The 26,707-nt window shown below is 43.7% G+C and overlaps 1 long non-coding RNA gene across 1 annotated transcript; it reads left to right on the forward strand.

The window, feature by feature from the left end:
• Nucleotides 1-916: 916 nt before the first annotated feature.
• On the forward strand, nucleotides 917-6,431 carry LOC142719275 (uncharacterized). The gene is made up of 6 exons (XR_012872720.1): nucleotides 917-962; nucleotides 2,251-2,317; nucleotides 3,135-3,199; nucleotides 3,646-3,777; nucleotides 4,610-4,676; nucleotides 4,856-6,431. It is a non-coding gene; the product is annotated as an uncharacterized LOC142719275 (long non-coding RNA).
• Nucleotides 6,432-26,707: the final 20,276 nt, after the last annotated feature.

A 26,707-nucleotide genomic window follows, 5' to 3' on the forward strand; every position in this document is an offset into this window, starting at 1 on the left:
CCGTCTGGCCGTGAAAGCGGCCAAAAATAGGACATGTTCTATTTTTTGACGGCCAATATTCACGGGTGGTTAAAAAAAGGCCGTGTGAATATACCCATAGAACATCATTGCTCTGAAAGCGGACGTTTTTTACTGTTGTGTGAATGTAGCCTAAAACGAAATTCAATAAAATGTATCCTTTATTAGTTCAGATGTTGCCGTCTTTACGTTGACTTTTAACGCATTAAATAAACAATCCCTTATCTTGACTTTTTCAATGGCTTTTGTTGTGTGATATCACGCTGCAACAAATGATATTTTATTTCACATATAGCGAAAAGTAGTAATCCAAAAATAGGTTTTTAACGTTTCGGTCTATACATTCAACCTTCTTTAGACACAGATATGCGGCGCTTGTGACCTCGGTCGCTGTTGGGTAATGGCGCCATTATTTTTGGATTACTACTTTTCGCTATATGTGAAATCAAATATCACTTATTGCATAATACCTTGGAGTGCTGAGTTCCCATTTTTTACACATTGGCGTGGAAGCCTACTCACGCACACTTGAAACACGGAGTGCTGCGGGATCAAGAAAGTATCACGCTGCAACAAGTTATCAGAGTCAAGTTAAAGATGGCTACATCTGTATAAAAGTATAAAATCCATCTAGTAACAGATTACACGTTTCATACATTACATGTTCTTAGTCGTAGCCCCTATAACCACACATGTATCTTTCTTCCATGTTTATAAACAGCAGTCCCATGTAACGCCTATATCCAGTGTATGCACAGACAGTCTATCCAGGCAGTAGGAGATAATTAGATGATGTAACAGATTCTGCAGCCGCTTATGATGTCACTGATGATGTCATAGACAGTACTAGCCATTAGGTTCTATGTGCAGCTGGATTACATATTTTTTACAATTTCTGTCAATGACGTCTGGACCGGGACTGTGATTGACTGTGTGATTGACAGGTAAGATGCAGCATTTTATCATTAATTCTACATGTTACTGGACACATGAAATATATACGCTCTAGAATTCTCATATAAGGCCAGATTCACACTGGACATTACTGCAGCAATTTCTAACCACACCAACACCTCACCACAACTATATGATTGTAGAAGGATTTTTTTCTGGTGATTGTCGGGGGTTGTTTTTTTCTTTTAGACAAACAGTTCAAGTTCCAGTAAAATGTTTCTATTAATGCAAGTAACAACTGAACATTTTACATTCAGATTTCAAGGTTTCATATTTTCTCATTAAAGTTACAACTCAGAGTATGTTCACATGGCCTATTTTCATGGCCATAAACGCCCCGAAAAACATCTAAAACTACAGAGGCTGAACAAACATCTGCGCTTTGATTTCAATGGGAAAAACTGTTATTTTTTTCCGATGGTGCATTTTACGTGGGCGTTTGATAAAGCGGCGCATATAAAACACCCTGTAAAAAGAAGTGCATTTCACTCCTTCGGCCGTTTTTGGAGCCGTTTTTCATTGTCTCAATAGAAAAACAGCTCCAAGAACGTTGGTAAAAACGCCTCAAAAAATGTTTGTGGTTTAAAAAATGGCTGAAAATCAGAGGCTGTTTTCCCTTGAAAAGAGCTCTGTATTTTAGAGACGTTTTTTAGTTAAGTGTGTGAACATACCCTTACCATTGTCTGAGAATTGCAGCTGTCAGTAATGTGGAATGTGACTTCTCAGTCGTTTTCAATATGATGTTTAATTTAATTTAATTAAATAGTCTTAAAAAGCTACCGTATATTATCCTAATAAGGCTCAGCAGTAGCCAGGGCCGGCCTTAGGGGTGTGCGACCTGTGCCATTACATAGGGCGCATCCCTCCAGCAGGTGGAACGGGGCGCTGCGCTGGCTCCCTTCCACTGCTTGTGTTTTAGAAGCGGCCGGGCAACTCAGCAGCTGCCTTTCCGCCTGGGTGCTTCTCTCACTGACATCGCGTTTCTAGCAGCGAAAATCGGCATTCCTCTAGGAGATGGGGGCATTGGGGATTGGCATTTGTAAATTGCCCACATTGTGACCCCCCCTAATGTCAGTCATGGACACCTGGGCCTGGGTGTGACTGGTTGCAACCTCTTCACCCCTATAGTTATGTTCCCTGGGTTTACACTAACATTACAAAATGTTTTCAATGTCTGACTCGTCCTGTGATAGAAAATGAAAGGTGTGAAAGTAAATATATTATTATTCATTCTAGATATGGGGTTATTTTATGTTTATTCCATTATGTATTTTACAGACATTTATGACATCTGAATATGTGGCACCAGTGACAGCCGACATGCTAGGACATACACTGTATATATGTAAGTATTATAGCAAATGACAACCTATAGAAATTCTATAATCTGATGTCATCCAGAATGTTCCTATAGAGACACATGACAAGACTGTGGGAACAAATTCCCCAATGTTGTTCATCCAGGGCCTGTCTTAGGGGTGTGCGACCTGTGCGGTTACACTGGGTGCATCACCTGTCACTAATGAATGGGGCGCCACTGGTCTTGATGTCTGGGTCACCCATTGCTTGAACACTCAAACCCACTCTTCATGTAAAAAAAAGTAAAGGGCACTGCTCAGGATGCAGATACAATTCCTTGGTAATGGATTACATTACAGTGTGGCAGACAATACTTGTCTGGCAGTGTTATTTGGGCACTGTATGATTGCAGTATTTGAGTACTATATTCTACGCCATAAAGCTGAATTCAGACGCTGCAGATTTGCTGCGCGGCAAAATTCACAAGTGTTACAGGTGAATAGTTACAGTCTCAAAAACTCATCCACATGTAGCAAAAGTAAACGCTGGGAATTTTGCTGCAGCTTTATATTATTATTATTATAGAAATGCTCCATAAAGAAGATATTATGGTATTAGTAATATATAAGGGACTTGTTATTTATGTCATTTCCTAATACACATTTGGCTTATGGGGGAGCACACAGCGCACACAGAGTGTCTACATTACCAGTACTGCAGTCTGTGCGCCACCATACAGGTCCGTCCACATGAAGTTGCTGTGTACATGAGCCCTAATGTACATTTCCTTCATTGTTGGGTGGTCTATACTGAGCACACGTCTGTCTGGAGAAATAAAACTACACAATTATTGTTTTTTCCAGAACACCTTAAGATCGGCTGCCTGCTGCCAGGGGGACTCTCTGAAGCAATATTTCATCTATGCAAGGTGCGTCTCTTATTAGTTACTATATGCAGTATCCACCAATACCCTCCACAGTTAGAATGACACTTTTTGTATGTCCTGGGTCAGAATGCCCCTTTTGTATGGCCCCACAGCAATGAAGCCCCCTTTTCTAAGCCCCGACTCAGTCCTTTTATCCCCCATATTAATAGTGCCCACTTTGCTCCTATAAAATAAAAAATTATACTCACCTAATAGACGACCAACCGGGTCAGACATTTCGCTTCCTCCCTGCGCCGTTATTGTTTGTCCAATTTCAGGGGCGTATGGAGCCCCAGAGCTGTGGGCCACCCCAAATCCCTGGACCCCAGCCGGTCATCCTATTTACCCCTTTGGTAATTTTACACTGGTTGGGGACTGGACTCTGTTCTAGTTAGAAATGTTGCCATTGATTGAGATTTGTCCTAATACATTGTCTTTCTTTCTCCTAGAATTAATTCCTCATAAGAGTTAATGATAACCACACGTCCCAGGAGGGCAGATCAAAGATTAAGCAGAGTCCTCCACCTCACATCACATAACGTTCTACATTCAGTCGGATGTATTCAGTAGGAGAGTCCAAGGTCAGTGTATTTTATTAACTGCATCTCTAAATGATCACATAGTGTGTATTACTGGTCAATACTGAAGAGGGCACTACCACCATAGATGGCCTGGGCACCCTCAACTTACACTGCCGATCCGGCATTTAGGGCCCAAACCTATAATATAAAAAAACAGAAAGATACAATCCCTAGTTTATTGACTGGGTGATGTTATTTGGGCACTGTATGATTACATTATTTGGACACTACATGGTGCATCATAAGGGGGAGGACGTCACAGATACTGCACATGTCACCAATAAACCTAAGGCCGGCCCTGGATGTGACACAATAGCTGCCACGTGACATGCCATCCACACGTATATGACCGCTGTGGCCTAGCAACTAAAGACAACAGAACCACCAGCGCAGGAGCCACCGGGAATTTAAAAAATGAGTAGGGACAATTTGTTATTTTTAGCCATATGCGGCTTAGACTAAGGTTTATGAAACTGTCAGAAAACCCCTTTAAGAATTATTTTGTCTGTTGAATCCAGAAATCCAATTTACCATTTTCTACTCTCTCTACTCCAGTCCAAAAGACTCCACAAAAGACAAATTAGAAGTTTTACATTAAGGATAAGATTATATAGAAGAATAACAATAAGCTCCTGGTCCCTGATACAAAATCTATACCAGGGTCCTCCAACTATTATGTGCCATTATACTGCTGGTGTTATTTGTGTGGCAGAGGGGCATTGGACTCGCCCTGTGATAGAAAATGAAATGTGTGAAAGTAAATATATTATTATTCATTATAGATATGGGGTTATTTTATGTATGTGCATTAAACCCATTATGTATTTTACAGACATTTATAACATCTGAATATGTGGCACCAGTGACAGCCGACATGCTAGAAGATCCACTGTATATATGTAAGTATTATAGCAAATAACAACCTATAGAAATTCTATAATGTGATGTCACCCAGAATGTTCCTATAGAGACACATGACAAGACTGTGGGAACAATCTCCCTGATGTTTTCAATAGGCTGAACATATATTTGTTGATATGATGAACCATACTAAGCGCACGTCATAATATTTTCACAGTTTATACTTTTTGTTCCAGAATTTCTAGAGATCGGCTGCCTGCTGCCAGGGGGACTCTCTGAAGTAATATTTCATCTATATGCGGTATGTCCATCATTAGTTACTATATACAGTATCCACCAGTAGCTCTGTACATTGAAAAAGTAATGAGCGGGCAAAATGCCAAGAAAGGCGTAGCAGTGGGGAACCTTGGATAGTTGGTAGGAATAGGCATAATGTAAGTTAGGGGTATCTTTGTCCAAAATGCTGGCCACATGGCTCGGTTTGGGACTGAACGTAGGTGTAAGGTAATTGGGTGAGGGAGTGTAGGGAGATTTTAGACAGCTTTGGTCTGCCAAGAACATTTGCGATGTGTCAAGGCCTGGATGCAATAGACAAGGACTTAAGTGAGTTTCATTACACAGTCATAATCTGCAGGCCTAGGTGATAATGGACACTGGCAGAATGTTTTTATATTTATAGCACTCAAGCGGAAAGCAATGGAAGGTGCCAGGATATTGCCACGTATAGAGCCCCCACAAGTCATGCAGCACAAGGACCTGGACTTGGAGTGTACTGGATTGTTTGGAGCAAATGGCATCAAGGAAGCAAGGCAGGTATCCTCAATGGTATCATTCTAGCAAAAATTTGAGGGAACATGGCACAATGATGGGCCAAGTGCCAGGATCCTTGCGCAGGGATCCAGGGTCGATGAAGGCAGCAATATCCCAGTAGGGCCTCATAATCTCAACATGGGAGAGGGACACCTTGGGGTTGCCAAAATGTTTAGAACACGGGGTACTGGCACAATGTTTGGAATTACAGGAGCATCGCATCTGGATGTAAAGAGAAGCAGAAGAAGGCAACAGTAGCTGGTTGAGTCTGATTCTGATCTGTCAGATGATAATAAGTGGTCTGATGTTGGGGATAGATGGGCTAATGGGCAAGACATTTAAGATGCTGAAAAAAATGTTTACGCAGGATAAAGTAAAAAGGTAAAAGCGAGGAGGCGTGATACCGAAAGCCAATCCTTTACTGGAAAGAGGGGGTAAAGTTTGGGGCCAGGAAACATGTTTGTTGATTTCTACCTACACACACTTGTCCCAGGAAATGTTGGGAAACATAAGGGAGGAAAGGCTTGTCTAGTTTTTGTGATGTCTATGGAAGATTTAGTTTAGTATTGCAGTGTTATGGTGGTGGAGCAGGACCCCCTTATTGATCAGGTGCCAATAAAAAGGGATGGTGCCTGTGAAGCAGGCTGGTAAGTATAAAAAAAATACATCTGTCGCATCTAAAAGAGGCATCAGTAAACGTTGAAATAGACAAGGAGTTGAGTGAGTTGCATCATTAATGCAGAATCTGCAGGCACGGATGACAATGGATACTTGCAGAATGTTTTTTGTGCCTACAGGACTCAAGTGAGAAGCAGTGGAAAGGACACGGATATCGCCACGGATAGGGCATCCACGAGTCATGCAGCACAAGGAACTGGACTTCTGATGTAATTGACTGTTTGGAGGAGATGGCGTACATTTGCGAAGAATGTAGTTGGCTTTCGAAGCGCGTAAGCAGTCTTGTATCATTACTTCAACATGCCGTGTGGTTTATAAAATGTTTTTCTAATAAAGTCATCACATTGTCATGAGGATTGCTGGACCGTATTTTCTTCTGTTTACTGTATATTTATTGGACAGTGCTAACGCCATACAGCCCTCCCTGTAGAGAACGCCATACAGCCCTCCTGTAGAGAACGCCATACAGTCCCCCTGCAGAGAACGCCATACAGCCCCCCTGTAGAGAACGCCATACAGCCCCCCCTGTAGAGAACGCCATACAGCCCCCCCTGTAGGGAACGCCATACATCCCCCCCCTGTAGAGAACGCCATAGAGCCCCCCCCCTGTAGGGGACGCCATACAGCCCCCCCTGTAGGGAACGCCATACAGCCCCCCCTGTAGGGAACGCCATACAGCGTTCCCCCCCTGTAGGGAACGCCATACAGCGTCCCCCCTCCCAAAAAAAATGCGACCTACAGTGTGTCCTACAAAATACATGTATCCCCTATCCACAGGATAGGGGATACATGTGTGATCGCTGGCAGCGAAAGCTGCTTTTATCCTCTCCTCAGGGTCCCCGGCAGTCACTGACAGCCGGAGACCCGACATTCAGCAGCCCGATCGCGCGGGCAGTAAGTTAAAACCGGAGTCGTAAAAAGTCTATGGCTCGGGTTTTAACCCCTTAATGACCGGGCCTGTTTGGGCCTTAATGACAAAGCCAGATTTGTTAAATCTGGTATGTCTGACTTTATCAGAAAATAACTCAGCGAAAGTTTTGAATATCCAAGTAATTCTGACATTGTTTTTTCGTCACATGTTGTACTTTATTTTAGTGTTAAAAGTAGACTGATACGATTTACGGAAATTAATAAAAAAATAGAAAAAATGAAGAAATTTTGTAAAAATTATCATTTTTCCCTATTTTTTACAGCAATATGTCACATATGTACATACATACAGTACAATTTTTTTTATTAAATATATATTTCCATCTCTTTACTCTATTTTGGCAGCACTTTTGAAAAAATAATTTTTTTTGAGCAATTTAGAAGACTTACAAGTTTAGTAATAATTTTATACATTTTGAAGTACATTTGGCTTTCCTGCACCAAGCCAGGTTTTCAGAGGCTCATAGGTGTCAGAATGGTGGAAACCCCCACAAGTGACCCCATTTTGCAAACTACACCCCTTAAAGTATTTATTAAGGGGTGTTGTAAGTATTTTGACCCCACAGTTTTTTTGTAAGAATTCATGCAAAGCAGGCGTAAAAAAATATAATCTCACTTTTTTCATAAAAGTATAACTTTGAAGACCGATTTCTTTGTAAAGCGACCATGAGAATGAAGAAACACACCACAAAATCTATCACCCTGTTTCTCTTGTTTTCAAAAATGCCCCCATTGTGACTCTAATGCATTGCCTGGACACACGGCAGGGCCCGAAAGGAAGGGAACACCCGGAGACTTTCAGGTCTCATATTTTGCTTGAAAATGTTTTAGGCCCCACTGTATATTTGGAGAGGTTTTGAACTACCAGAACGATAGAAACTCCCCATAAACGACCCCATTTAGAAAACTAGACCCCTTAAGGTATTTATCTAGGGGTGTAGTGAGTATTTTGACTCCACAGTTTTTTGCTAAATTTAATGCATAGCAGGTGAAAAAAAATTAAACTTCACTTTTTTCATAAAAGTATCACTTTGAAGACCGATTTCTTTGTAAAGCGAACATGAAAATGAAGAAACCCACCCCAAAATCTATCACCCCGTTTCTCCTGTTTTCAAAAATACTCTCATTGTTGCCCAAATATGCTTATTAGACGTGTGGCTGGGCCAAAAAGAGAGGGAGCACCCTTTGGCTTTCAGGGCACAATTGAATAAATTCTAGGCCCCATATCATGCATTTAGAGGCATTGAGCTGCCTGAACAAAAAAAAAAAACCACGCAGAAATGACCCCATTTTAAAAACTAAACCCCTAAAGGTATTCATCTAGTGGTGTAGTGGGCATGCGGACCAAACATTTTTTAAAGGAGGAAATAATGGGTATCATTTCAGACACTATGGGTATATAATGTTTTCTTCAAACTCTTATTACGTTTCCACATGAAATAGAGGAGACGTGGTAGAAGGTTATTTTGTTAGAAATATGCCACATTAATAAATTTGTGCGGCACAGAAGAGAAGTGAAGCCGTGTATTCATAATGGATACATGTCGCTATAGACGTATTTGCCTGTACTTATGACTATGTCTTGCTGAAGAAGCAGTTGGTGCCATTATGATGTCATTGTGGACAGAATTCTGTCCTAATATAAAATCAGTCAGAGAGGAAAAAATAAACTGTACTGGAGTGACGGGCAATATCTTCAAACAAATGGAGGAAAATGTATCCAACTATGTTGCAAACTCGAGTCTGTTCACTAGATAGAAGAACCTGCAGGGCTGTCATGACAAGGTTTTTTTTTTTTCAGTGACTGGTTGTACAACGTCTCTTTAGCTCCATCAATCCTTATGAGGGACGAATGTGCCAAGTGACGCGGTACACCATAACAGGCCCCTGCCCGGCAAGGTAGGAACCGCTATGCGCACAAAACAACCAATCACCTACAGAATATATAGAGGGGCAATGTCCAAAACCATCTATAGGAACAGTAAAGGATCACTAATCCCCAAAATGATGTCAGTATTTCCAGAAGAACCGTAACAAAGACCATGGTGTATTGATAAGGAACAGCTCGATTATTAGAGATCCTCCAAAGAAAAAATATCATGCCCGTATCACGGTACAGAATTAGGAATGTAACCGCTGTATGTGGCAGGACATAGTCATAAGAAAAAGGAAATACATCCCCAATTTATTCTTGTAACCATTGCTAAAATGCACGACTTCCACTAATTCAGGGGCGGCACGGGCAATGCCCACATTTATTTTTTATTTCAAGAACACTTGTGGGGTCCATGTTCTGAATAGACAGATGTGGGCTCCTGCACAATAAACAGTATTCATTTGTGAGTGATCAAGTCCTGGATTTAATTGTCCAAGAATTGTATAAAAAAAATCATAAAAGGGAAATTTAGTTTTACAGTCTGAAATAAATAAACCTCCCCATGAGAATCCCTCCCTCCCTTGGAAAGCCCAGAAACTAAACAAAAAAATATGCATAAATGAAATTGACTCCCTAAAAAGAATCCCCCCCCCCCACCCCACCCTTTTTGGTTTTCCCTAAATTATAGATAAAATTAATAATTAGAAACGGTGTGGTAGGTCTCAAAACAGGGGTAGTTGCACAGGCCTGGATTTGAAGGGCACATGGGGCAGTAAAACCGGGAATCGCTCCTCCTTCCGTGTTTACTGCACACCCGGCATCTCTTTTGGGGGTATCTTTGGTTCACAGAGGCAGGGACGGGGTGAAGGAAGTGGCGCTCAGTGAGCCTTTTGACATCCTCTGACTCGAAGGAGTCTCTAGGTGCGGGGGAGTCAAACAGGAGGTGCTCTATAATTTTCTCCTGATACTGGAGGAAACTGAGCGTTCCCTGGGTCTTGTACAGCACATAGCTGTTGTAAGTGGCCATCTGGATAAGGTAGATCGCTACCTTTTTATACCAGGCCCTAGTTTTGCGCTTGACCAGGTACGGTTGTAGGACCTGGTCAGATAGATCGACTCCCCCCATGAACTTGTTATAGTCCACCACGCAGACCGGTTTCCTCTTATCAGAGGTAGCGCCCCTCTCTCTTACTGCCACTGTGGTGTCCTCGTGCACGGTGGAGAGCATGTACACGTCCTTTTTGTCACTCCATTTGACAGCGAGCAACTGGTCACTTGCAAATGAGAGTGACACACCCCTTTCTAGTCGCCTGGACACCAGTCGTTGAGGGAAGCCGACTCTATTTTTTCGTACCGTCCCACAGGCCCCTGTATTCGCAGCATGGAGGGACTTATACAGGGGGACACTGGTGTAGTAATTGTCGGTGTACACATGGTACCCTTTTTGTAGGAATGGCACCATGAGTTCCCAGACAATTTTCCCACTAATGCCAATATCCTCTGGGCATCCTGGGGGATTAAGGTGGCGGTCCCTGCCCTCATAAATGATAAAGCCACAGGTGTAGCCCGTTGTGCTCTCGCACACCTTATAGAGTTTCACTCCGTATCGGGCTCTTTTGGAGGGGATGTATTGTCGAAACGATAGACGGCCCTTGAAGGACATAAGGGACTCATCTACCGCTAGTTTTTGGCCTGGGGTGTATAAATTGAAAAATGAGTCACTTAGGAGGGAGATTAGGGGTCTCAGTTTGTTGAGGCGATCATAGGCTGGGTCACTTCTTGGGGGGATTTGTGTATTGTCAGAAAAATGCATGAAACGCATTAGAGTCTCATAGCGCGTTCGGGCCATAACGGCTGCAAATACAGGCGTGCTATGGATAGCGCTGGTAGCCCAATAGGAGCGGATAGAGTTTTTTTTTACTATCCCCATGTTTAGGGTAATTCCCCAAAAAAAAATTATTTCAGAAACTGTTGTGGGGATCCATCCTCTGGCATAGCAAGACCTGGGATTTTGGGTGCCAAATTGCCTGGCATATAAATTAGTCTGCTGGACGATTAGTTCCAGGATCTGATCGCCTATAAACAAATGAAAAAAATTATAGGGACTAAAATTTGAGACATCTGCGTTGATGCCTGGAGTCGCTGTAAATGGCAAAACTTGGGGGGAGAAAGCAATTGCAGGATCCCAAATTGCGGAAGGGACTGCAGTACTAGGCCCGTCTCCTGACGCTTCACCGCTGACCGCTGTGTCCACCACCATAGGGCTGGGGGGTCCAGTGGCAGAAGCGGCTCCTGCGGTTCATGTTCACCACACTAATAATTTATTTTTTTTTTTTTTTTAGAAGACAAACAAAAAAACGGGGGTGATTACGTGTAATCTGGGGTGATTACTGGTAATCTGGGGTAATTACGGGTAATCTGGGTTAATTACGGGTAATCTGGGGTAATTACGGGTAATTACGGGTAATCTGGGGTAATTACGGGTAAACTGGGGTAATTACGGGTAATCTGGGGTGATTACGGTAATCTGGGGTGATTACGGGTAATCTGGGGTAAATTACGGACAATATTCGGATAATATCGGAACACTGGCGAGTAAGTATGTGGTGTATTTTACAGTATAATACAGCACAAGATTTGTATAGTATCTCTCTCTCTCCTCTCACAGATCAACTACAGTGAGAGGAGGGAGGGAAAGAGCACAAATCTTGTGCTGTATTTTGAAAATATGGGACTATGGTCACTGTGATAGGTATATCACAGTGACCATCTGATCAGGGACCAATTATAACGGTCCCTGATCAGTTTCCATTTACAGGCAGAATAGCTGCCTTTCAACTGACAGCGCATGCGTGCGCCATTTTTAATTTTTTTTTTTCCCGGTGGTTGGGGGGAGGGGGGGGCACGATCGGAGGCCTAACAAGTAGTTTTTTATCTCCTCTCACCAAACATTCATGGTGAGAGGAGATAAAAAGTTAGATTTACAATGCTCCATTAATTGTAACGGCGATCGCCGGTATTCGTTGAATACCGGCGATCGCCGGTTTGGGGACCGCAAACAACGGTCCCAAGACTGTGCTCCAAACCCTCAGCTACCTCTGGTAAATTATTAGTGTGGTGAACATGAACCGCAGGAGCCGCTTCTGCCACTGGACCCCCCAGCCCTATGGTGGTGGACGCAGCGGTCAGCGGTGAAGCGTCAGGAGACGGGCCTAGTACTGCAGTCCCTTCCGCAATTCTGTATATACTGCACCACAACCAAGCTTAGTACATAAATACATCACAAAAACCAAGCTCGGTACATGTATATATGTTTTGAGCTTGGTTGCTATGATGCATATATGCACTAGGCTTGGTTTTAGCCATCCTGTCCTTTGCACCGGTGTCTCTCTGATCTGGGACGCCAACATGCTCCGACCACTTCCTCAGTGCCTGAGCAATGTTGTTACTGACCTTGTGTTAGTCTGCAAAGGTTCCGTAGCCTGTTTCTGTATCCAGCGTCCGTGACAACTTCAGTATCCGTGTCTGGTGTCCGTGTCAAATCCCGTGTCCTTGAAGATTTCAGTATCCGTTGTCCATGACAAGTCCAGTATCTGCCTCCATTGTCCGAGACCAGTTCTGCTTCCGATAATAGAGCACAAGCCAGCTTCCGATAACCCAGCACAGGTCATCTTCCAATAATCCGGCACAGGCCCATTTCCAAAAATCCAGCACAAGCCAGCCTCCAGCTATCCGGCACCAGCCTGCCAACAAGATACCACTGACTAGTGATGGTCCTATATTTATTTGACCAGCTGCTACTCCGTTATGGTAACAAAAATAGAGGAAGAGGGGGGAGGGATCCTCCAGCTCACCTGACACTGTGGGTTGTGTCGCAGCAGCGCCCCGGATCCTCGTGTCGGCACACGGTCTGAAGCAGGGAAAGAAGAGGAGTATTTTGATCCAGCGCTGCGTGGAGTTTAAAATGGAAGCGGATTTCCAAGTTTAATGGTTCTTGATTTAAAAGATAGTCCAGAGGTATAAAGTCCAGGTGTGAGGGTAAGCAGGCGGTGGTGTCCTCAGAGCCTACGCGTTTTGGATGCTTCTGCGTCCTTAGTCTTGGCTGTAATGTCTTTTAAATCAAGAACCATTAAACTTGGAAATCCGCTTCCATTTTAAACTCCACGCAGCGCTGGATCAAAATACTCCTCTTCTTTCCCTACTCCGTTATGGTGTAGTGGTCCAGCGTGTCCACAAACCCGGTGGTGTTACACTGAGCTCGATTCTGGTGCTGTATTTATATGCTGAGCTTGGTTCTGAAATTGTATATATGTACCGATCTTCTCTTTAGTGCTGTATATATGTATTGAGCTTCTCTTTGGTGCTGTATATATGTATTTAGCTTGGTTGTTCTGATGTATATAACTCCAGGACCAAGCTAAGTACATATATACAGCACCAGAACAAAGCTCAGTACATATATACAGCACCAGAACAAAGTACAGTACATATATGGAGCACAAGCACAAATAACCCCTGCCATATGTTTGTATAGCAGAAAACCACCATTCCCAGTATAGCATGAACAATGGTAAGGATATGCTGGGATTTGCTGTTTCACAAAAAAGAATGATACACCCATCATCTCGCTGCATATCATACAGTGACTACAGTACTGATCAGTCACAGGAAGAATAAACATTTACATTTAGTGACTGTAATGTCTTCTCAGATTGGAGTCGTTCTTTTTCTCTTTTCTTTTCCATCCAGTCCAGACCTCTATGATGACACCTCTTGGCCACGACCTATTTCTGCAGGGTTTGTCGCTCAGATGTCTTCGGAAGCTAATTTTTCCAACATTTCGCACCTATAAGCGAAGAAAATATTCTCATGGTGCCACACTCTATGCCCCTGAATATAATAGTTTAATACACTATGCCCCTGAATATAATAGTGCTACACACTGTGCCTCTGAAAATAATAGTATCATACACTGTGGCCCTGAATATAATAGTACCATACCCTGTGCCTGTCAAGATCTAGGGGTATGTGGACCAACTAAGCCGCTATGCACTAGTTGAGTGCCAGCTGGCCAAACAACAGTCTATATCAAAAGTCTATGCAAAGTCCTAGCACTAGAGTACCTGAAAGAGACAGTAGCAGAGACTTTGGCACGGATGGAACTTGACTTATAATCGGTGATGGAACATCTGATTAATAACAAGGGGACAAGTACAACTTTACAAGGTACAACAACAAGATTGGATTTCACATTTGACTCATTTTGGAGTACAACGTGTTATTACTTCAGATTATGGAAAGTTGTAAATGAAAAGTCAAAACTTTTATATAATATTTAATTTATTCATAAATCACAGAACTCTAGAGCACCAGGCATTTGGGTCTATACATAGAAGGAATAGTTTTCTCTACAGCTGTTTGAGATTTCGAAATCCTACAAAGAGCGTCTCTAGAGGACCTGGATCAACTGTGCATTACATGGACATCCTATTAATTTCAGTGGGAAAATGCAATGCTTCATATCCGCTGAGGTGGCGCTGTAGGGAAATTAAAAACTTCCTGTTAGGTTCCCCTGCAGATTGTCGGATCACTGCGGGTATTTTTAGGGATTCTTCTAACAAAAAGGGAGAGTCAAAACCAGACCTTAAAATGGTTCTCCGCTTTGGACAATCTCTATTCGTTAGAAGGGTCCCTTGACAATAAGTAGACCACAAAGTGTCCCCCTCGTCCCCATTGACCAGCTGTAATCTGTAAGGAAACCTGGCAGTGCGTATATATTTCATAAAGCCACACCACAGGGAAAATTAAAGCAACCATCCAGTTTTAAAAATACATAAAAAAATTCATTAAAAACTGCAAAATTATGGTTAACTTAGGCTTTGTTCACACCTGCGTCGGGGTTCTGTCTACAGGTTCTGTCAGACCTTTCCGCCAGAGAAACTCGTGAACAAAAACCAAACGGAAACCATAGCTTTCCATTTGCATTACTATTCATTTCAATGGTAATGCTTCCATTGCTAATGGTTTCCCTTCTTTTGGTGGAATCAATAGCGTAGGCAACTACTTGGTTTCCGTTCATGGGTTCCCCTGAGGAAAGGTCTGACGGAACCCATGAACGAAAACCCGACGCTGATGTGAACGAAACCTTACCTGTGTCCTTCTGTTTCTTGCTTCTGACACTGTTCCCTCTTGTCCGTTCTCTATTGTTATGGATGCAAGATTGTCGCCGCTGTCTCAGGCTTACATATGGAGGCTTTTGTTTGCAAATCTGAGACATGCCCTCTCCTCCACTACCCTCGGATGGACCAGCGCTGACGACGTCAGTGCTGATGACGTCAGGGCTGTGTCCATCTCTTCTGACACTTTCCCTGCTAGGATCTTGATGGAGTTCCAGCTACAGAAACATCCTCGCTGACAGCGCCGGGGACGTCAGGAATCAGCTTCTTGGATGTAATTATATAATTGTATGCTTGTAATTGCCATGTTTTACTGCCTGTGTTTTTTTTTACAGGTATCCGTGTCTTGGATGTACATTTTTACAAATAAACTGGTGATAGAGAGCTGTAGTGGGGAAGTGTTTATTTCAATAACGTGTTTTTTTTAGTAATGGCAGTTTCTGACTGACGCCGCTCTATTAGGGTATGTTCACACGCAGTGTTTTCAGACGTAATTCGGGCGTTTTACGCCCCTAATACGCCTACAAACATCTGCCCGTTGCTTTCAATGGAAATTACGGTGTTCTGTTCCCACGGGGCTTCATTTTACGCGTCGTCAAAATACGGCGTGTAAAATGACGGCTCATCAAAAGAAGTGTAGGATACTTCTTGGGATGTTTTTGGAGGTGTTTTTCATTGACTCCATTTAAAAACAGCTCCGAAAACGGCCATAAAATACGCCAAGAAAAAAGCGTGTTGCTACAAAAACGTCTGAAAATCCGGAGCTGTTTTCGCCTGAAAACAGCTCCGTATTTTTAGACTTTTTAAGTCACTGCGTGTGAACATACCCTTACTATCGCTGGGGCTTGGTGTCAGCCAGAGGTATGCTATGTCCACGAAAAGCTGAAACTAACCCCTACTATTACACCGGTATCCAATGCCCCAGAGGTACTGGGAAGTGCTGGGAACAGTCAGGATCGGCCAATCTGATGAGACGGGACGATCCCGGGGCAGCCGCAGACAGGTATTTTTAGGATGGGAAGGCACCAATAGCCATGAACCTTCACATCCTGATAATATCACACGGCGGCTGTTGGTTGTCCTTGGCTGATTTTGGAAATTCGGGGGAACTCCACACTGTTTTTTAAATTATTTTTTTATATAAGATTTTTGGGATTTTCATCAAATAATTTTAAAAAATAACGTGCAGCCCCCTTGTATTTCCATAATAAGCATTTTATATTATATTTTATTTTATAGCATAAACAGCTAATGTTTGGTTTAAAAACTTTTTTCAGTTAAATTAAAAGTTTGTCTCCCCCTTTAACCACATTGTACTACACTGAGTGTTTCCTCCTTATATTGTAATTGTATCTCACACGAAGCACAAACTACACTACAAACATACAACTTCCTATTATGCAGTCTACTGTTTGCTGATAAACTAGAAATTCTGCATACTTTTATGTAAAACTTTCATTTCATGGGTACAATGTGAAAATAATGTTTTCTTAACCCCTTTCCGCTGCAGCCATTTTTCGTATTTTTACTTATATTTTTCATCCCCGCCTTCCAAAAGCCAACTTTTTTATTTTTCCATCTATATAGCCATCTTAGGGCTTGTTTTTTGCGGGATGAGTTGTATATTTTCACGACACCATATATTGTACAATATAATGTACTGGGAAACTGGAAAGAAAGTCTTTGTGGGGTGGAATGGGAAAGAAAACTGTGATTCCTCTATTTTTTGGGGGTTTTTGTGCAGTAAATATGACATTTAACTTTATTCTGCGGGTTAATACAATTACTGCGATTTTATGTTTTTTTATATATTTTGCTACATTTACAAGGAAAAAAATGATTGTTAAAAATAAAATGTGCCCTATTCTGAGAGCGATTATTTTTTTACATTTTCTGTCTATTCAGTGGTGTGAGGGCTTATTATTTGCAGGTCGAGCTGTAGTTTCTATTGGTACCACTTTGGGGTACATAATACTTTTTGATCACTTTTTATTTAATTTTTTTGGGGAGATGAAGTGACCATAAAACAGCGATTCTGGCATTTACATTTATTTTTTGCGGCGTTCACCGTGTGGGTTAAATAATGTTATGTTGTAATACTGTAGTTAAGATTTTTATGGAAGCAGCGATACCAGTTATATGTGTAGTATTGTAAAGATATATAAAACTAGGGTCAGTGGCGTAGCTATAGGAGTCGCAGCAGTCGCAATTGCATACAATTACCTTCCTGCTTCCGGAGCGCAGCAGAGGTCCTGATGTCACAGCGCTGTGCGCAGCGCATAACGTCACAACGCTATGCGCCGCGCACAGCATCCTGATCCTGGATAGAGTCAGGACATCAGCTGCGGCTGAAGAGGAAGGTAAGATTAATATCCCTGTCTGCTGAAGCTGATTGGCGGGGTCCGACTCCCGGGACCCCCGCCAATCAGCTGTTTTGAAGGGGCTGCAGTGCTCGTACGAGAGCTGGTGCTTCCCCTTCATTCCGGTCACTTGCTCACACTGTGAATCCATGTCGGCGATTCACAGTGTGAGCGAGTAAGGGAAATGAAGGGGAAGCAGCTCTCGTACAAGCGGTGCGGCCCCTTCAAAACAGCTGATTGGCAGGGGTCCCGGGAGTTGGACCCTGACCCATTAGCTATTGATGGCCTGTCCTGAGGATAGGCCATCAATGTTTAGGGACTGGACAAACCATTTAAGCGTACGATGTAGCAGGCTTAGAGGGCCCATGAGACAGGATCACAGATTGTGCGATGCTGTCAGCTGGGCACTGTATCTAAGCCAATCACATGGTAGGATTAGATACATGGCCCATGTGTGATCCTGTCTAAGGGGCCCCGCATATCAGCCTACAACATGGTAGGCTTAGATACAAGGCTCCAGCAGACAGTAATCTTATACTGTATAAGATTACTATCTGCTGGACCCTGTATCTAAGCCTACCTTGACAGACAGTATCACACATGGGCCCTGTATCTAAGCCTACCACGTGTTACTAATCAGGTTTTTTTGTGTTTGTGTTTTTTTACAGGTTCGGTCATTGGACTACGTCGGATTCGAGGACTACTTCGATGACGGCTTTCTTTTATTATCAATAAAATGGTTAATGAGGGTTCTGTGGAGGGTTTTATGTCTGCGTTTTTTTTTAAACTATATTACTTCCGCCTTAGTAATGGCCGCTGGCTGATTGACAGCGTCCATTACGAAGGCGGGGTTTAGTATTAGCCAATGCATGAGGCTAACACTGAGCCCCATTATTACCCCGGTACCCACCGCCACCAGGGGTGCTGAGAAGAGCCGGGTACGATCCCGTACCTGACCATCTGTAGTGATGGTCGGGTAATGGGGCGGCTGCAGGCTGGTATTATCAGGCTGGGACAGGCCAGAAACAGCAGACATTTCCCACCTGGTAATGCTAACCTGCTGCTGCTTTATTGTATCTGGCTGGTTATGAAAAATGGGGGGCCCCCACGTCATTTAATTTTTTTTTGTTGTAAAGTACGATGTGAGGACCCCCCCTATTTTCATAACCAGCCAGATACAACACAGCAGCAGCCTAGCATTACCAGGGTGGGGAGGGCCACTGTTTTTAGCCTTCCACAGCCTAATACTACCAGCCTGCGGCCGCCCCGGTGCCTGACCATCACTACAGATGGTCAGGTACTGGTTCGTACCCGGCTCTTTCCAGTACTCCTGGTGGCGGTGGGTACCGGGGTAATAATGGGGGTTAGTGTTAGCCTCTGCACCTGCTAACATTAAGCCCCGCCTTAGTAATGGAGGTTGTCAATCAGTCGGCAGCCATTACTAAGGCGGTAATAATAAAGTTTAAAAAAAATACAAGGGCATAGAAAAAATATTTTATTGAAATAAAAAAACACAACCCTCATTAACCATTTTATTGAGAATAAAAAACGCTGTCATTGAAGTCCTCGAATCCCACGTAGTCCAACAACTGAACCTGTAAAAAAAACCACAAGAAAATAATTAGTAACACATAAAAAAAAGCAAAACAATTATTATTCTTACCTTTCCTGGGTCCAGTGCTGGAGCTGCAATGTCAGCAAGCTGGGTCCTATATCTAATCCTATCATGTGTGATACTGTCTGCTGAGCCACTGTATCTAATCCTATCATGTGTGATACTGTCTGCTTAGCCACTGTATCTAATCCTATCATGTGTGATACTGTCTGCTGAGCCAATGTATCTAATCCTATCATGTGTGATACTGTCTGCTGGGCCCTATATCTAATCCTATCATGTGTGATACTGTCTGCTGAGCCACTGTATCTAATCCTATCATGTGTGATACTGTGCTGAGCCAATGTATCTAATCCAATCATGTGTGATACTGTCTGCTGGGCCCTATATCTAATCCAATCATGTGTGATACTGCCTGCTGAGCCAATGTATCTAATCCTATAATGTGTGATACTGTCTGCTGAGCCACTGTATCTAATCCTATCATGTGGGATACTGTCTGCGGAGCCAATGTAACTAATCCTATCATGTGTGATACAGTCTGCTGGGCCCTATATCTAATCCTATCATGTGTGACACTGTCTGCTGAGCCACTGTATCTAATCCTATCGTGTGTGATACTGTGCTGAGCCAATGTATCTAATCCAATCATGTGTGATACTGTCTGCTGGGCCCTATATCTAATCCAATCATGTGTGATACTGCCTGCTGAGCCAATGTATCTAATCATATAATGTGTGATACTGTCTGCTGAGCCACTGTATCTAATCCTATCCATAGTTTATAGGGTCGCAGTGCTATAGATATGCTGTCTCCTATACACAGACACATACACACATATATACACACACACACACACACACACACACACACACACACACATATATATATATATACACACTTTTTTTTGGGGGGGGGGTATATGTATTGGTGCTCCTCAATCAGGTTCAGGGGGCCCAATGGTTTTCTAAGTTTGATCTTCGGGGGGCTTATAACATTATCCGAGTCAGAGAAGGGGATGAGTGGAAAACTGCCTTTAACATGCCCGAAGGTCATTTCGAATATCTCGTCATGCCCTTTGGGTTGTGTAATGCTCCCGCGGTCTTCCAGAATTTCATAAATGAGATTTTAAGAGACTACCTGGGGGTATTTCTTGTAGTGTACGTTGATGACATACTTGTGTTTTCCAAGGACTGGTCCTCCCACATTGAGCATGTCAGCAAGGCGCTCCAGGCTCTTCGGGAAAAAAAGCTCTTTGCTAAACCCGAAAAATGTGTGTTTGGGGTGCAGGAGATACCATTTTTGGGTCAAATCCTCACTCCTAATGAATTCCGCATGGACCCTGCCAAGGTTCAGGCTGTGGCTAAATGGGTCCAACCTACCTCCCTGAAGGTGTTACAGTGCTTCCTGGGGTTCGTTAATTATTACAGGAGTTTAATTGCTAACTTCTCGGTCATCGCTAAGCCTCTTACGGATCTTACTCGCAAAGGTGCTGATCTCCTTCACTGGCCTCCGGAGGAGGTCCAGACTTTTGAGATCCTTAAGAAGTGCATTATCTCTGCCCCAGTGCTGATTCAGCCTAACCAAATCGAGCCATTCATCGTGGAGGTTGACGCCTCCGAGGTGGGAGTGGGTGCTGTCTTGTCCCAGGGTACCAGGTCCCTCACCCATCCCTGTGCCTACTTCTCCAGGAAGTTCTCGCCCACTGAGAGTAACTATGACGTGGGCAACCGCGAACTCTAAGCCATTAAATGGGCATTTGAAGAGTGGCACCACTTCTTGGAGGGGGCTAGGCACCAGGTAACGGTCCTTACCGACCACAAGAATCTGGTCTTCCTAGAATCTGCCCGGAGGCTAAACCCGAGACAAGCTCGATGGGCGTTGTTTTTTACTAGATTCAACTTTGTGGTCACCTATAGGGCTGGGTCTAAAAATATTAAAGCTGATGCACTGTCGCGTAGCTTCATGGCCAGCCCTCCTTCGGAGGATGATCCTGCTTGTATTTTGCCCCCAGGTATAATAATATCCACTGTTGATTCTGACTTAGTCTCCGAAATTGCAGCTGATCAAGGTTCAGCTCCCGGGAATTTTCCTGAGAATAAACTGTTTGTTCCCCTGCAATTCTGGATAAGGGTACTCAGGGAAAATCATGACTCTGCACTATCTGGCCATCCAGGCATCCTGGGTACTAAGCACCTAATTTCTAGAAACTATTGGTGGCCTGGCTTGCCTAAAGACGTTAAGGCCTATGTCGCCGCTTGTGAAATTTGTGCTAGGTCCAAGACTCCCAGGTCCCGACCAGCGGGCTTACTATGTTCTTTGCCCATTCCCCAGAGACCTTGGACCCATATGTCCATGGATTTTATCACCGATCTGCCTCCATCTCAAGGCAAGTCGGTGGTGTGGGTTGTAGTCAACCGCTTTAGTTAGATGTGCCACTTTGTGCCCCTCAAGAAACTAGCCAATGCCAAGACGTTAGCTACCTTGATTGTCAAACACATCCTGCGTCTCCATGGGGTTCCTGTCAATATTGTTTCTGACAGAGGGGTACAATTTGTTTCATTGTTTTGGAGAGCTTTCTGTAAAAAGTTGGAGATTGATCTGTCCTTCTCCTCGGCCTTGCATCCTGAAACTAATGACCAAACTGAGAGGACTAATCAGTCCCTAGAACAATATTTAAGGTGTTTTATTTCTAAATGTCAATATGATTGGGTCTCCTTCATTCCCCTCGCCGAATTTTATCTTAATAACCGGGTCAGTAACTCGTCAGGGGTCTCCCCCTTTTTCTGTAACTTTGGCTTTAATCCACGGTTCTCCTCCGTTTCATCTGGTGGTTCCAACAATCCCGAGGAAGATGTCGTTCATCGGGAACTGTGCACAGTCTGGGCCCAGGTTCTGAAGAACTAGAGGTGTCCCAGAGCATACAAAAGACTCAGGCAGATAGAAGACGTTCTGCTAACTCCTTGTTTGTGGTTGGGGATCTGGTGTGGCTGTCTTCAATAAATTTGCGCCTTGAGGTTCTGTCCCAAAAATTTGCTCCCCGGTTTATAGGGCCGTACAAGGTCATTGAGGTCCTTAAACTTGTCTCCTTCCGGCTGGAGTTACCCCCGTCTTTTCAAATACACGACGTGTTTCATGCCTCCCTCCTGAAACGCTGCTCCCCGTCCTTGGTTACCTCGAGGAAACCTCCGGTCCCTGTTCTCACCCCTGAAGGGGTAGAATTCAAGGTGGCCAAGATTGTGGACAGCAGGATGGTCCAAGGCTCCCTCCAGTACCTGGTCCATTGGAGAGGATACGGGCCTGAGGAGAGGACTTGGGTACCCGCCCGCGATGTTCACACTGGGGTATTGCTCAGGAGGTTCCATCTTCGGTTCCCCAATAAGCCAGGTCCACCTAGGAAGGGTCCAGTGACCCCTCATAAAAGGGGGGGTACTGTAAAGGATTTGCCAGACACAGATTCTGTGTCGACGCCCGTGGTTAATCAGTCTGCATCTGCTCCTAGGTCTCATAGAGTGACTCGATCTGCTACCACTAAGGCTGGTAGGCTGAGGAGTGGGAGAACCTATCACAGCCTGGCCAGATAGTTCTAGCTCCCGCCCTCGGTCTATGTATACCTTCATTTGTATCTTGTCTTTTCCTGTGATTCTATCTTGTTTCCTGGTTCTGCTGCTCCAGCTATTACTATTGGCCTCTGCTTCATTTTGAACCTGGCTTTACTGACTACGCTCCTGCTCTGCGTTTGGTACCTTGCACACTCCTGGTTTGACTCGGCTCATTCACTACTCTTGTTGCTGACGGTGTTGCCATGGGCAACTGCCCCATTTCCCTTAGCTTCTGTTTACCCTTGTCTGTTTGTCTGTCGTGCACGTATTAAGCGTAGGGACCGTCGCCCAGTTGTACGCCGTCGCCTAGGACGGGTCGTGCAAGTAGGCAGGGACTGAGTGGCGGGTAGATTAGGGCTCACCTGCCTGTCTTCCTACCCCGTCATTACAGGTGTACTAATATTGGTATCAGAAGAACGCGCCTACAAGGGATGAAGAGGAACTTGGCGCGCTACACACCTGTTGGATCGTGGAGTAACACATTTAGGAAAGGTATGGACAACACTTGCGATCGGGAGTGTTGGACATTCTGGGCCAGCAGGTACTATCCTATCTTTAAACTAGATGTTAGGAAATATTTGTGTAATAATACACTTGAAAATGCACCAATTCTGGAGATGGAGTGGGCAGCTGAAGGGGTAGGAGGAGGCCGTTTTTTTTAACACCATGTGTGCATGCACTGAAGGCTTGCACACATGTTGTTAAATTCATTTTTTATAGCCTGATAGTCCAGAATACATAAATGTTTGTCACACGTTAAGACAAAGAATGTTTTCCAGTTCGAATTTGCGTTCTGCCCCTCATTCTTTCCCATTTTGTGGGCAAAGAATGGGTCATTTGTTGTAGGTAGAAGAGGAATGGTGTACTAATATTGGTACCAGAAAAACGCGCCTCCAAGATATGAAGAGGATCGTGGAGTAACACATTTAGGAAAGGTATGGACAGCATTTGCGATCAGGAGCGTTGGACATTCTGGGCCAGCAGGCAGTGGCGGATTAAGTAGACCATGGGCCCTGGGTTGTTACCTAAACTTGGGCCCCCCTTCCTCACCGCCGCCCTGCCGCGCCGTAACTATTTTTAACACTACCTTTTTGGGCAAGTATTAACAGTGTTACGATTTCCCTTGTCACACTGTGCAGGGACACAACCTCCTGACAAGGGGAATTGTCTATCAGTCCTGGACTGCAGAAAGACTTTTTGTGAAATACAAGGATTTCCTATAATAAACATGTCAGGAAAGGTGGCAGATTCTCTATAAATCTAGTGACTCACAGGTGACGACGTCTCAGATTCTAGTAGTTTTTTTCCTCTTTTCTTCTCCATCCGGTCCAGCGCTCATGACGACTTCTCCCGGCCATGACTCATTTCTGCAGAATTTTCCACTCAGACGTCTCCTCACTTTTCCAACATTTCCACACCTATAAACGAAAATAAAGTTATCATGGTGCCACATACTGTGCCCCTAAATATAATAGCACCAAACACTGCGCGCCTGAATATAATAATACCACACACTGTAAAACGCCACATACACACAGCCTCCTGTACATAGTGCCACACATAGCCCCTGTAGGTATTACACACCCCCATAGATATCGCCATACACAGCCCCCTCTATATATCACACATCACCCCCCCGTAGAGAGCGCTACACACAGCCCCCTATAGATAGTGCCATACAGCCCCCCTGTAGAGAGCGCCACACAGCCTTCCCCCTCTTGTAAATAGCACCAAAAAGCCCCCCCTATAAAGAGCGCCACACACATACCACTGTGGATAGCACTACACAGCCCCCCCTTGTATATAGTGCCACACAGCGCTCCCCCTTGTATATAGTGCCACACAGCGCTCCATCTTGTATATATTGCCACAGGGTTATGTACACATTTAAAAACTTTATATTATAATATATATATATATATATATATATATATATATATATATATATATATATATATATATATATATATATTAGTATGTGTGTGATTGATTGATTGATTTTATTAAAAAATATTTTTACTTTTTGAGATACGGCTGCTTTGTATCCTGTATCCGTCAGGTCAGCAGGACTGACAGGATCAGTGACACGCAGGATCCACCTCAAATCTATCACATCTAAGATTATAATTTAGCGCAGGGCCCGTTTCACTGATCCCGTCAGTCCTGCTGACCTGACGGATACAGGATACAAAGCAGCTGTATCTCAAAAAGTGAAAATATTTTTTAATAAAACGTAATTACAAAGTTGCACCAAACACACATTTTTATTAAAAAAAAATAAAACCGACGAGATTTTTGCAACGTTTTTCCATAGACAATGCAGGTTTCGTTTTTTAGCGTTTTTATACACACCTTTTTTGCAATTTTGGAATTTTTATTCATAAAGTTTGAAAATGATAGTAAAAAAATAAGCTTTTTTACGTTTCAGCTATTTTTTTTTTGGTAATATAGTTTTACCCTAAAATAGACCTTTTATTTGTAATCGTCATTGTTTACCGTAAATTTTTATATATTACATGTCTATATTAGGGTAATTGGGTCAGCGCTAGCGTTACAACAATGATTGGCGGGGGGGAACGTTTTTTTTGGGGTGGGTATTTTATGTGTATTTATTATTTAATTTTTTTTTGCACTTTAGTTTACAATTTTTTTATTACTATGGTCTGTTCCTCAAAGGTCAAAAAAGACCTTTGGGGAACTTTATATATACTTTTTCTTTCTTTTACACCATGTTTTTCCACTGTAACTGGGGCTGCACAGCAGCCCCAGTTACAGGGGAAATCAGCCCTCTCATAGTGACGATTGTCACTAATAGGGCTCTGCTGGGTCTAGTTAGACCCAGCAACAGTCTGCCACTAACGGCACACGGCGATCATGTGACCAGTCACATGATCACCGGGAGGAATAGAGACAGCGCCGCTGCTGCTTTCTCTATTATTGTACACAGCGCGCATTCAGCGCTGTGTACAAGTGTTCAGAGAAGACAGAAGCAGTGAAAGCTGCTTCTATCTTCTCCTCAGGGTCCCCGGCAGTCACTGACAGCCGGAGACCCGACATTCATCTGCCCGATCGCGCGGGCAGCAAGTTAAAACCCGAGCCGTAGAAAGTCTATGGCTCGGGTTTTAACGACCCGTTCCTGACCGCTGGCCGTAAAAATACAGCCAGCGGTCGGGAACCAGTTGGGCAGGAGGTTAAGCCAACTAACCTCAGCGCCGGTGACCGCCCACCCGGCTCTTCTCTTGCTGCTTTGGAGTAACAGAACAGCCGTCCGTCGCTGTTCTGTTACTCAATGGCGGCGGTCCGCACTTGTCAGGGAGGCGCGTCCTACCCCTTTCCCGGCCAATTCCCTGCTCCTCCTCCTCATCTTCGGCAGTTAGCAGCGCTAGCGCGCTGAATATATTTATTAGATGATGTGCGGTTCGGGCTGCCATGGGCCCCCTGGAAGCCTCGGGCCCCGGGCGGCCGCCCGAACCGCCCATATGATTATCCGCCACTGCCAGCAGGTACTATCCTATCTTTAAACAAGATGTTAGGAAATATTGGTGTAATAATACTCCTGAAAATGCAGCAATTCTGGAAATGGAAGGGGCAGCTGAAGGGGTAGGAGGAGGCCGTGTTTCTTTTAACACCATGTGTGCATGCATTGAAGGCTTGCACACATGTTGTTAAATTCATTTTTTATAGCCTGATAGTCCAGAATACAGACAAGTTTGTCACACGTTGAAACAAAGAATGTTTTCCAGTTCGATTTGGCGGTGTGCCCCTCATTCTTTCCCATATTGTGGGGAAAGAATGGGTCATTTGTTGTAGGTAGAAGAGGAATGGTGTACTAATATTGGTACCAGAAAAACACGCCTCCAAAGATGAAGAGGAACTTGGCATGCTACGCACCTGTTGGATCATAGAGTAACACATTAAGGAAAGGTATGGACAGCACTTGTGATCGGGAGCGTCGGGCAATCTGGGCCAGCAGGTACTATCCTATTTTTAACCTAGATGATAGGAAATATTGGTGTAATAAT

Source organism: Rhinoderma darwinii, unplaced genomic scaffold (assembly GCF_050947455.1).
Source record: "Rhinoderma darwinii isolate aRhiDar2 unplaced genomic scaffold, aRhiDar2.hap1 Scaffold_474, whole genome shotgun sequence".
In the NCBI taxonomy this organism is placed as follows: Eukaryota; Metazoa; Chordata; class Amphibia; order Anura; family Rhinodermatidae; genus Rhinoderma; species Rhinoderma darwinii.